At 32.1% G+C, this 14,075-nt stretch overlaps 1 protein-coding gene and 1 long non-coding RNA gene across 7 annotated transcripts in view; one reads left to right on the forward strand and one right to left on the reverse strand.

Annotated features, from left to right (window-relative positions):
• The window catches only part of Mp (collagen XV/XVIII-type protein multiplexin), a 1,363,033-nt gene that overhangs the window by 895,666 nt on the left and 453,292 nt on the right, over positions 1-14,075 (forward strand). The gene's annotated exons all lie outside the window — the stretch shown is intronic.
• On the reverse strand, positions 11,832-12,572 carry LOC142232904 (uncharacterized). The gene is made up of 3 exons (XR_012721246.1): positions 12,462-12,572; positions 12,246-12,404; positions 11,832-12,143 (listed from the first exon to the last, which is right to left on the reverse strand). It is a non-coding gene; the product is annotated as an uncharacterized LOC142232904 (long non-coding RNA).

The following is a 14,075-nucleotide window of genomic DNA, read 5'->3' on the forward strand; positions in this document are numbered from 1 at the left end:
ATAAAAAGCCATATCGAAGCCTTCTATGTTGCTTCGACTATCTTTTGCCAACATATTCATGATTTTACTTTCAGTTACGAAGAAAACAATTTACTTTTCATATTTCCACACAGACATAGTATTCCATATTACAATCAATAAGAGACAAAATGTATGGAAGTCAAACAAAAAGTTACCTAGACATTTGCATTTATATGTCTTCATAATGCCATAGAGTCCATCGCTTAATGTTGCAGTCAATGTCCTGGACACAATTGTTTTGTGGCTGCGTTTGTAAACAGAAGTTTTCTTCTATTGAAAATTCATGTTGACATAAAATGCATTGCTCCACATTTGCTTGCTTAAGGGGTGGTGGAGGGCAAATAGAGCTATGGAAAGGAAAATAATGACATCTCTGTAATTCAAAAGACTTTTGTCGTTTCACAATTTCACCAAACCCCCTAGCTATGGCAAACAACAATACCGACAACATTGTAAGGAAATTATTCATATGAAAATAACATAGAACTTATGTTCAACAATACCCAGTATTTCTGTAATCGACCTACAACTTGCAGAGAAAAGTATAAAATACAATTTCGTTGGAAATCATTAGGTGAAATTCTCCTAAATGCAGACAGCTTAACAATATTGCTCTGTAATTGAACACCGAACAAAACAAGGAATTATTCCAATTGTATTGGTTAAATTTTTGCTACTTATTTACGACGCGAAGAAACATAGTTGCCAGAGTTACCGAAAATCAAATTGTCCACAGATAAACTGATGTTAAATTTTGCTTATGTTAATAGCAGAAAAAAAGGAAAATAGAAGATTGAAAACAAGTATATACGGCCGTAAGTTCGGCCATGCCGAATCTTATGTACCCTCCACCATGGATTGCGTAGAAACTTCTACGAAAGACTGTCATCCACAATCGAATTACTTGGGTTGTGGTATCTTAAAACTTCTTAACATCGTTTTCTATATTTTGAGTTATTCCATACGTGGTATATATTAGACAAAAAGGTTATGTATAGGTAAGTCTACAAATAATTACGAATCGAAATGGACTTTTGCACGGTACGTAGAGAGCAAGAATTGAAATATGTGGGTCGCTTATATCGGGGCTATATAGAATTATGAACTTGATATGGACCAATTTTTGTGTGATTGGGGATCGATTTATCTGAGGGCTATATATAACTATAGACCGATATGGACCTAGTTAGGCATGGTTGTCAACGACGATATACTAGCACAATGTACCAAATTTCAACTGACTCGGATGAAATTTGCTCCTCCAAGAAGCTCCAAAACCAAATCTGGGGATCGGTTTATATGGGGGCCATATATGATTATGGACTGATATGGACCACTTTTGGCATGGTTGTTAAATATCATATACCACCACCACGTACCAAATTTCAACCAGATCGAATGAATTTTGCTTCTCCAAAATGCACCAGAGGTCAAATCTGGGGATCGGTTTATATGGGGGCTATATATAATTATGGACTGATATGAACCAATTCCTGCAGGGATGTTGGATACCATATACTAACATCACGTACCAAATTTCAACTGAATCGGATGAATTTTGGTCTTCCAAGAGGCTCCGGAGGTTAAATCTGGGGATCGGTTTATATGGGGCCTATATATAATTATTGACCGATTAAGACCAATTTTTGCATGGATGATTGAGGCCATATATTAACACCACGTACCAAATTTCAACTGAATCTGATGAATTTTGGTCTTCCAAGAGGCTCCGGAGGTCAAATCTGGTGATCGGTTTATATGGGGGCTATATATAATTATGGACCGATGTGGACCAATTTTTGCGTGGTTATTAGAGACCATATACTAACACCATGTACCAACTTTTAGCCGGATCGGATGAAATTTGCTTCTCTTATAGGCTCTGCAAGCCAAATCGGGGGATCGGTTTATATGGGGGCTATATGTAATTATGGACCGATGTGGACCAATTTTTGTATGGTTGTTAGAGACCATATACTAACACCATGTACCAAATTTCAGCCGGATCGAATGAAATTTGCTTCTCTTAGAGCAATCGCAAGCCAAATTTGGGGGTCCGTTTATATGGAGGCTATACGTAAAAGTAGACCGATATGGCCTATTTGCAATATCATCCGACCTACATCAATAACAACTACTTGTGCCAAGTTTCAAGTCGATAGCTTGTTTCGTTCGGAAGTTAGCGTGATTTCAACAGACGGACTGACGGACGGACGGACGGACGGACATGCTCAGATCGACTCAGAATTTCACCACGACCCAGAATATATATAGTTTTTGGGGTCTTAGAGCAATATTTCGATGAGTTACAAACGGAATGACAAAGTTAATAAACCCCCATCCTATGGTGGAGGGTATAACAAATGGCGTAATTCGGTATAGACACATCAGACAATCAGCGTTGCCAATTTAGCTTTTTTCCCGCTAGATTTGGCTTTTTTTTAAGACGTTTAGCGGGAAAAAAATGCATTTAGCTTTTAGCTTTTTTTCTGGCTTTTTTCATGCCCCTTTTAGCTATTTTTGGCTTTTTTTATTTTGGACATGTTCCTATTGAAATATGGATAAAACTTCGTTTTTATCTAAGCCTTGCTGTCAGAATAAGGTTTTCTACATATTTCAATTCCTTATATAAACTATCAGTAAATTATTAGGAATATTAGCATTTGACTCGTTTATTATGATATAACTAAATTAAAATAGTAGATGTGAATTGCTTTGTACATTGAAAAAATATTGTTGTGAGGCCAAAGATTTCATTTCCTTAAAATATGAACGCGAATTTTGGTTATAATAGCATTTGTGAATTTTTCTTATATAAACTGTTTTCCTTGTCCAATAGCCGATAAATTCTTTTTGTCCTAATAGTTAAGTGATTCAACTTAAAAATGGGTATCTTTTCATGAAAGAAGGCTAGGGTCAATTCTAAAAAATTCTTAAAATTAATGAAATAGTCTTTAAATTTGTGGAGTTTTTGTATCTTGACCACAAACCAAAATAGCGTTCAAAAATAGAAGAGGGTTTTCAACATTTTATTTTAAAAATGTATACATAGAATAATTTCTACTTAAAGTCGAGTCTGAATTTGGAAATTTAAGTTGTCGTTAGCACGTTTTTAAAGCACTGTGATAGCTCATGAAGAAAAAACTGAAAAAAACGAATATTTAAATTCAAATTTGACTCGGAATCAATACCAAAATCATTAGTGTACAAAATCTTTGGAACCGTATATAGAAATAATTAAATAAATAAAGTTTTGAATGTGGTATTATTTTTTTAACATCAAAAAATGCAATGAAAAAATTCGTAGTGATAGGATCAAAACAAATCTGCTATATATTAATGGAATGGATTTACATTTACGAAAATTGGACAACAATAGGTTTGTATGGGAAATTTTCGAATAAAAGTTATTCAATATAAACTTGCAAGACAGTTAGATGGGTTTTATTCTCTTGGGTAAAATTAGGAGAAGTGTTCACGTTCACGAATTTATCATTAATTCAGTTAAAACGAAATATATTGACATTTTCTAATGCAGTTCTATGTGACATTATGCAATATATCGCACATTGGACTTGTTGATGATTAACCAGCTGGCAATTGCAAGTTTACTGGGAAAAATGTTTTTACTAGGAAATATAAACGAAGGACTTCCAGTAAAAACTTGTGATAGTAATCAAAATGTGTCGAGTACGCAAACAGAGCTAATATGACTTAAATTTTCTTACAGTCTCACAGAAATTGAATTAAAATGAATACAATTAAAATAATATGCATTTTAAGTGATATAAACCTTTAAGTTTGTTAAATTTCAATCAAAAATGTGACTTTTGATACAAAAAATTTTAGCTTTTTTCTAGCTATTTTTTAAAATTTTTTAGCTTTTTTTGGCTAGTTTTTTGGACAAATCTAGCGGTTTTTTGTGAAACAATTCTGGCAACGCTGCAGACAATACTAAAACTATATTCATGTCATTCCATAGCTTACGTTTTCCCGAAATGTAATGAACATTGCTTCGTGGCCACAAATCACCATATGCGGGAAGTTTTGATTTACTTCTTTAATTTGAAGAAAAATGCTATTGTCCGATGCTTATGCAGGTCCGCTTCGCATACAAAGGGTCAAAATAATTTTCTGCGGTGGATTAATGCTGGTGATATTTCTGAGCGTACCAAAGCTTCTCCAAGTGATTAATCACAATGTGGAACTCTATACTCTGGACTTGCCTATAAGAAGAGGGACCTCTGTGATAAGAGGAACGTTCACCACTGTGGTATCACAATGGACTGAATAGCCTATGTGAGCCTGAAAGCCACTATACCTAAACTATCCTATACACTAATAGAAAAAACTGCGATCCACAATTGTGAACGGACGGTGACAAAATGAAACGGAAACATTCACAAAAAATCAAAACGGAATGTTCACGATTTCAGAACTCCATTCGTTTTTCTTTGGCCATGAAATATAATCGTTAGACGTTGTTATGGCAACTCCGCTGGTGGTGTAATGTACTATGGACTGTTAATTCGTTTGCTGCAGACAATACAGGTCACGGTAACGGAAGTTTTTTTTTTTTAATTTTGTCTATAAATTCGTAACCATTACGTTTTCAGATCATTTTTTTTTGGTACACCTCTTTTTGGTCCTAAAATACTTCTAGATTTCCAATTCCAGGCAAATTGGATAAAAACTAAGGATTCTATAAGCCCAAGAAGTAAAATCGGGAGATCGGTCTATATGGGGGCTATATATAATTATGGACCGATGTGGACCAATTTTTGAATGGTTGTTAGAGACCATATACTTACACCATGTACCCAATTTCAACCGGATCGGATGAAATTTGCTTCTCTTAGAGGCTCCGCAAGCCAAATCGGGGGATCGGTTTATATGGGGGCTATATTTAATTATGGACCGATGTGGACCAATTTTTGTATGGTTGGTGGAGACCATATACTAACACCATGTACCAAATTTCAGCCGGATCAAGTCGATAGCTTGTTTCGTTCGGAAGTTAGCGTGATTTCAACAGACGGACGGACGGACGGACATGCTCAGATCGACTCAGAATTTCACCACGACCCAGAATATATAAACTATTGCTCTAAGACCCCATTAGAGCAATATTTCGATGTGTTACAAACGGAATGACAAAGTTAATATACCACCATCCTATGGTGGAGGGTATAAAAATTTACAGCCGATTGTCGTTTGTCAAGAATTTTGTTTGCGCTTAATGTGTTTTTTTCTCAGTGTAGTAGTATCTTTTCCTCGAAATTGATACAAATGGATGGTCAAAATCTTTGGGTCCAAGAAAACATTTCATTCAAAGTAATTTCAGTTTAGATTTAAGAACTGGATCTTTATTTTGGTTCAGCCATAGCCATTTAAAAAAATTCATTGAATGCCGGAATACAAATAGACTTCCACATTGAGTCAATTCATTTCACTCTGACTCGAGCAATCATCCACTGATAGATCAATGCATCCAACAAGGCAGCCACTCATCAATCTTTCGAAATTCCCCAACAATCAAAACAAAAACCAAAAAAAAAAGTTGTTTTCTTTTTTGTGTAGATTTTTTTTTTATGTAGTCCTTTCAGTGTTGTTTATTTTTCTTGGTGCTACAGCCTATACCACCACCATCACCACCACCACAACAATGGTAGAGTGCCGTTTTTGTTAGTTGTTTGTTTGTTTAAATCATTTTCAGACCTTCTATTGTCCTTTCCGTTTTCTAGTATATGGGCTTGGCTGTGCTTATGTGAGGGTGTGAGTGTGTGTTTTTTTTTTGTGTGTTGTCTAATAGATTTGAACAATTTGTCTATTATTTGAATTTGAGCAAATCAAATGATTGTGAATGATGATGGTATTAGAATGTGGTTGTAGACATGAATAGCAGGTCAATTCGTATACTGAGAAAATATTTCTTTCCTTCCAAACGAAAGGTTAGAAAATCATTTGCAATTTGATTTAGAAGGCACATTGTAGAATTTTAATGATAAACCTTTAAGTTTTTTTTACAGGAAGTGAAAACATTTTAATAAAAGCTAACTAAAAAAAGAAATTTTGTTTTTTAATTTTCTGGGTAACTGCACCTTTCTTTATGCCGCAAATAAAATATAAAAAGTATATACAGTAGTAAGTTCGGCCGGGCCGAATCTTAAATATATATATATATATATATATATATATATATATATATATATATATATATATATATATATATATATATATATATATATATATATATATATATATATATATATATATATATATATATATATATATATATATATATATATATATGTATATATATATATATATATATATATATATATATATATATATATATATATATATATATATATATATATATATATATATATATATATATATATATATATATATATATATATATATATATATTTAAGATTCGGGCCGGCCGAACTTACTACTGTATATACTTTTTATATTTTATTTGTGGCATAAAGAAAGGTGCAATTACCCAGAAAATTAAAAAACAAAATTTCTTTTTTTAGTTAGCTTTTATTAAAATGTTTTCACTTCCTGTAATATATATATATATATATATATATATATATATATATATATATATATATATATATATATATATATATATATATATATATATATATATATATATATATATATATATATATATATATATATATATATATATATATATATATATATATATATATATATATATATATATATATATAACGAGCAAAAATAAAAATTCCTCAAATTCTCATGTGTATCGTCGGACAAATCATAAATGCACTATTGTGCCATAAAATGGCTTTGGCTTATATTTCCCATTTTTATTTTTAATTAGTTGTGTTTCGTTTCAGGGCGTGAGCCGATTTATATTTAAAGTCTTGAGATTTTGTATAAGTCTAAAAATGTTTCTCCAAATCTGTTCTGATTTAAATGTTGGTATCTGAGAATGTAAACCTTTATATAGCTCCAAACTTTTATATATTCCATTAACGACATGTATTGACAAGACTTTTTTGATTACCCAATATAACGCAATTACGATGCTACACTACGAACAACTATAGAAAGCAAAGGCTTTTCAAAACTGATAAGCGATATAATAAGATGACAAAGGAACAAATGTCATGGAACTAATGTCTATAGTTTGACCAGACCTACCTTGTTTATTTGCACCCTACGATGCAGGGTGTAATTTAATTTAATTTAAATTGTTGTTATACCCTCCACCATAGGATGGGGATATATTGACTTTATCATTCCGTTTGTAACACATCGAAATATTGCTCTAAGACCTCATAAAGTATATATATTCAGGGTCGTGGTGAAATTCTTAGTCGATCTGAGTATGTCCGTCCGTCCACCGTCTGTTGAAATCACGCTAACTTCCGAACGAAACAAGCTATCGACTTGAAACTTGGCACAAGTAGTTGCTATTGATGTAGGTCAAACGGTATTGCAAATGGGCCATATCGGTCCACTTTTACGTATAGCCCCCATATAAACGGACCCCCAAATTTGGCTTGCGATCGCTCTAAGAGAAGCAAATTTCATCCGATCCGGCTGAAATTTGGTATATGGTGTTAGTATATAGTCTCTAACAACCATGCAAAAATTGGTCAATATCGGTCCATAATTATATATAGCCCCCATATAAACCGATCCCCCGATTTGGCTTGCGGAGCCTCTAAGAGAAGCAAATTTCATCCGATCCGGCTGAAATTTGGTACATGGTATTGGTATATGTTCTCTAATGACCATGAAAAATTGGTCCACATCGGTCCATAATTATATATAGCCCCCATATAAACCGATCCCCCGATTAGGCTTGTGGAGCCTCTAAGAAACGAAAATTTCATCCGATCCGGCTGAAATTTGGTACATGGTGTTGGTATATGTTCTCTAATGACCATGCAAAAATTGGTCCATATCGGTCCATAATTATATATAGCCCCCATATAAACCGATTCCGAGATTTGTCCTCCGGAGCCTCTTGGAGGAGCAAAATTCATCCGATCCGGTTGAAATTTGGAACATGGTGTTAGAATGTGGTCTCTAACAAACACGCAAGAATTGGTCCATATCGGTCCATAATTATATATAGCCCCCATATAAACCGTTCCCCAGATTTGATCTCCGGAGCCTCTTGGAGGAACAAAATTCATCCGATCCGGTTGAAATTTGCAACGTGATGTTAGTATAAGGCCGCTAATATCCATGCCAAAATTGGTCCATATAGGTCTATTGTTATATACAGCCGATCCCCAATCACCCACAAATTGGTCCATATCGGTTCATATTCATGGTTGTCACTCGAGCCAAAAATAATCTACCAAAATTTTGTTTTTATGGAAAACATTGTCAAAATATTATTTCTATAGAAAATGTTGTCAACATTTTATTTCTATAGAAAATTTTGTCAAAATTTTATTTCTATATAAAACTTTGTAAAAATGTTATTTGTATAGAAAATTTTGTCAAAATTTTATTTCTATAGAAAAGTTTTTCCAAATTTTATTTCAATAGAAATTTTTTCCAAATTTTACTTCTATAGAAAATGTTGTCAAAATTTTATTTTGTCAAAATTTTATTTTGTCAAAATTTTATTTCTATAGAAACTTTAAACTTAATTATATACGTATTTAATCGGCCTTTTTTAGTTTAATATATACTACGTATGGACTACCTTGTAATTTAGAAGACGTTGTTAGGAAGTTTTAAGATACCGTGCCATCGGCAAGTGTTACCGCAACCCAAGTAATTCGATTGTGGATGACAGTCTTTCGTAGAAGTTTCTACGCAATCCATGGTGGAGGGTACATAAGATTCGGCCTGGCCGAACTTACGGCCGTATATACTTGTTTTTTTTTTTTAACTTCCATATTGTAAAATTATCGTAACGTTTTGTTTTTTTTTTTGTTTTATATATATATATATATATATATATATATATATATATATATATATATATATATATATGTATGCCTTCCGCATGTTTTCGGTACATTTTTTCCGTATATCGCATATTTTGGGTACATTTCGATGTTTCGGGGACAGTCCCCGATATTTTCTGCTATTTTCCGCATGTTTCAGGGACTGTGATATTTTCGGTACATTTACAAAAATTTTCCTTTTTTCGGTTTGTTTTAAACCGCCATCTTTCTACAACATTTCTATTTAATTAATACGGTGAATTTTGACCATTTTGTATTAAATTTTAGATTTTGAAAATTATTTTTCTTCCGCCATGGTTGCCATAGATTTACATGAAAATTTGTTCTGTTACGGCGTCAAGGTTTTCATTTATGATCGCCTGCGGACTCCAGTATGGTATCAAACCCAGATGAGTAGTTAAATATAGAAGAAGAAAATAAATACAATTTTTCGAAAGAAATTTTTTGACCAGGGAAATATAGGTATTCTGCCAATATTTGGAAAACACTACAAATAAAAATAGGTTCATTTAAGTAGAATGTTAAATCTATCTTCTTTGTACAATATCAAATGTACTGGTCTAAAATCTCGTTCATTTCGGTGGAAAAATGTGATAATTCCAGCCATATTTCCCCATCAAGCAATCCTATATATTTATAGAGGCTATATTCAAATCTGAACCGATTTTGACCAAATGTGGGACACATCGCTAAAAAGTTAATTACACTCTCTGTGCAATATTTAAAAGAATTTCAAGAGTAGCCTTTTCTCCTTTGGTTGGCCTTTGTGCTCATATGAATGCAAATCAGGCCGTTTTCAACCACTCTGCAAAATGTCACGTATATATGGGAGCTATATCTAAATCTGTACTGATATAAACCAACTTTAACAAGCATTGCTAGAATATCAATTTTACTCCCCGTGCAAAATTTCACATAAGTCAGAGTAGATCTAATGTGGTCATGTGATTTTAAATTGTATAGATACAATATCACATGTACTGACTTTGGCCTGTATTGGCATATGCAGGGATTCGGAACGGAGTGGAGCGGGCGGAGAAAACCCTCTTTGGCCGGAACGGAGCGTTTTGCAAAAGAAAAACCGCTCCACTCGCAAAAACAAATATAAATTTTAATGGAATGCTATGATATTTTCTTTTTATTTCGTTTGCTATGGTATACATATTGCATAAAGAGGTTCCAATTCAAATATAGTTCCAATATATATCTTTTGCCCCATATCCACCTATATGGCCCCGGAAACCAGAGTTTCTGATGATTAAATTTTGCACAGGGAGTTCAATTGACACTATCGTAAAGTGTGCCAAGTCTGCTTGAAATCGTTCAGATTTAGATACAGCTCCCATATATATCGCCCGATTTACACCCATATGACCACAAAGAACGTGGTTGTACTCCGATTTACATTAGGCTTTGTGCCGGGAGTACAACTAATATTCCTATTATGCATGTCAAATTTTGTTGACATTGGTTCAGATTTATATATAGCTCGATGTAAATTCATATAACCACGGATACCAAAGATTCACTCCAAATATTTTGAAATTGTGCATTGAGTGTACAATATTATTGTATAGCAAATTTGGTCAAAATCCATTTAGATTGGAACAAATTCCCCATATATATTCTTCCATAAAGACAAAAAGAAAATTTCTTTAATGTTAGGATACCAACTTTTAAGTGGAAACACTTAACTATAAGGACAAAACGACTTCATTGAACATTTTTTTCTTTGTCTTTTGAACAAGAAAAAACTTTATATGAGAGAAATGCGCATTCCTAAATCTTTGTCCTCTGAAAATATTTTTTTCAGTGTGTGGAATGTAATTTTCTGTAACAGGTCGCAAAACTTATGTTAAAACTTATATTTTGGTTTATTTTCATAATTTTTTATGATTATAAATAAGTAAATAAATAAATAGTTTTATCTATAAAGTAGCGGAGCAAAAAATGGACCGCTCCGAATCCCTGGTCATATGTGTGAAAATCGGTCGAGAGATATATGGGAGATATATCTGAATCTGAACTAATTTCAACCAACTTTGACTTGAATGGCTACAATGTCTATTCTACTCACTGTGCCAAATTTCAAGAAAATTGGATTAAAACGTTGGCCCCTATGGTCATTTGGGTATACATGGGAGATATATCCGAAACTGAACTTATTTCAACCAACCTTGACAAGTATAGTTATTAGGAAAGTTCTACTCCTTATGCAAAATTTCATGTAAATCGGAGTAGAATTTTGTCCACTGTGGTCAAATGAGTGTAAATCTGAATTTGAGCAAATTTTAACCAACTTTGACTTGTATAGCTACAATGTCACTTCTACTCACTGTGCCAAATTTCATGAAAATCGGGTTAAAACATTGACTTCAGTCGTCAAATGAGAGTAAATCCGTCAAAAGATATATATAGGAGTTATATCTGAATCTGAACTAATTTCAACCATCTTTGACTCGTATAGCTACAATGTCACTTCTACTCACAATTTCAAGAAAATCGGATTAAAACATTGATTTAAGTCGTCAAATGACAGAAAATCCGTCAAAAGATCTGAAATCTGAACTAATTTCGACCAAATTTCAAGAAAATCGGATAAGAACTTTAGCCGCTGTGATCATTTGGGTACACTATAAAAGATTTATATTGCTGAAACTTTGACCTCCATTATCACATGACTTACTATATATAGGGCGCTATGTCAAAATCGAAACAAATTTCCACCAAATCTATTTATAAATCTAAGTTGACAATCTGTATATATAGTAGTTGTGGTTATCACATTCACATCATAAAAAACTAAATTGCACAATCAAAGTAAACGTGTTGGTTTTCAATTCCATTTATTTTTATACTTCAAAGCTAATGTATTTTTTTAGCACCAAACTTAGATAATGCTAATTGTTTCGCGAGTCAAATTTATCATTTAGTTTCATTTTCCAAGTCATTGCATTACAAATAAACGGAACATCATTAAAATTGTTATCGTTCACGAGGATCCTTGTGGCATAGATCTCACCATCACTGTTCTTTTCTATATATCCAGTAGACGTTAGTCTCCCGCTTTAAGGTTTATGATTTATACATTTTGAAACTTCTTCCTGCTACACCTTCAGTTGCCCAGCAATTATATTCTGTCTGCAATGAAAAACATGGCATAGGAAAAAAAACACAAAAAACATCAGCATAAACAGCCAAAAGGCTTTAACAAATTGGTCATCATTCATTTTTTATACCAACATTTCTATTGTATCCCAAGGGACGAGGAAATTTAGTTCAACATTCAACATCCTTGTGCCTTATAATCTCAGCGTCGTTGTCATTTTATAGTTTCGGAAGCCTTTACTGTTCTTATATAACCACATTTTTATTTTATGCCAAGTTCCCTGGCAAAGTCACCTGAAAATTGAAATTATATTTAAATAATTATCTTTTGACAAATCTTTTTTTACTTACCTTTTGCCTCGAAATTCAAAAACTACATTATCTTTGGTTTGTTTTGTTTCTCACAATGAATGTATTTTTTTTTATAGTGATGGCATAAGAGGTGGTGCCATCCACGACGTGTGAATATAATGACAGCGATTATCGGCGGGCGACTTTACATTGTATATATAGATAGTTTAGATTTGATTTGATTCGATTTTGAATTTTATCAAAAATAGTTTTATTGGAATACACTGAAAGAAAATTAAAGAAAATTTTGTAGTTTGAAGGAATAACTTGGAGTTAAAAATTGCAAGAATGACGTTAGTGGCATACACTATTAGAAAAAGTTTCGTTATATTGACGAATTGTGTCGTTAAAAGTCGTTTTCTATGTGTGTACGAAGTTCACGATGGACACATTTTTGGTCAAATTTACAAATTTAAAGAAATAATGAACTATTTTGTGAAAAATACGAAATTAGGAAATCTTTATGCTTTATTTAAGTATATTTTTTTCCATTTTTTAGGTTCATTTAACTAACGTAGGCAAAAAATTATTTTAGTAAAGTAAACTTTTCCCAAAGATAATGATTTTATGAACTGAAATAGAGTTAAAATGGCTTTAGTGAAATAGAGAGTTCACTTTTTTTGAGTGCGATAACACAAGTTTACTAACTATTTGTTTTCTCTTTATACATTTATTGATGTGGCTGTATTTATTTTGATCTGCTGAATTCGAAAATAAATAAATAAATATAATAAAACTCTCCTCTCATCAAATTTACATTTTCAATTAAATTTTCATACAAACGATACGAACTTTCACAAATATAAAAACTAACTTGATTTGAATTTGAGTGATTGATTTCAAGAAATCGATCCTTGAAAATTAAAATATTTTAAAAATTTTTGGCTGCTTTTATTACACAATTTAACAAAATAAGTGCATATTGGTTATAGCTAGTTTATTTTAAAGATGAAAGGTCCAGTAACAATTTTGCCAAAGAGACTTATTTTTCGAGATATTAATTGTTGAAATTTTAAATTTGTAAAATTTTTTTAATGGTTGCACTTTTTTTTTAAATTTTATAAAAAAATTCATATTGGGTAACAATAGAGTATTTTTAAAGAGAAAAAGCTAAGTAACAATTTTGCAGCCATGGCTTAATTTTTCAAGATATCGGTCCTTGAAAATGTATATTGTTATATTTTTTAATTGGCTGCATTTTTACAAAATTTAGCAAAACAAGATCGTATTGGGTATAAATAATATATTGTAAAGATAAAATGTTAAGCACAAATTTTATCATAAAGCCCTAGTTTTTTTTTCAAGTAACAATGCTATCAAAAATGCTTAGTTTTCGAGATATCGATCGAAGAAAATTCAATTATTTTAGCACTTTTTCAAAGTATGGCTGCATTTTTCAATACGTTAATACAAGATGTATATTGGGTATATATGGTGTATTCTAAAGAGATAATGTTAAATAAAAAATTTGCCGAAATTGCTTAGTTTTCGAGATATCGATCGTTGAAAATTCACATATTTTACGACTTTTTCGAAAAATGACCGCTTTTTCAAGAAGTTAATACAAAACATTTATATTGGGTATATATGGCGTATTATAAAGAGAAAATGTTA

The sequence above is a fragment of the Haematobia irritans genome, chromosome 4 (genome assembly GCF_050003625.1).
Source record: "Haematobia irritans isolate KBUSLIRL chromosome 4, ASM5000362v1, whole genome shotgun sequence".
NCBI lineage: Eukaryota > Metazoa > Arthropoda > Insecta > Diptera > Muscidae > Haematobia > Haematobia irritans.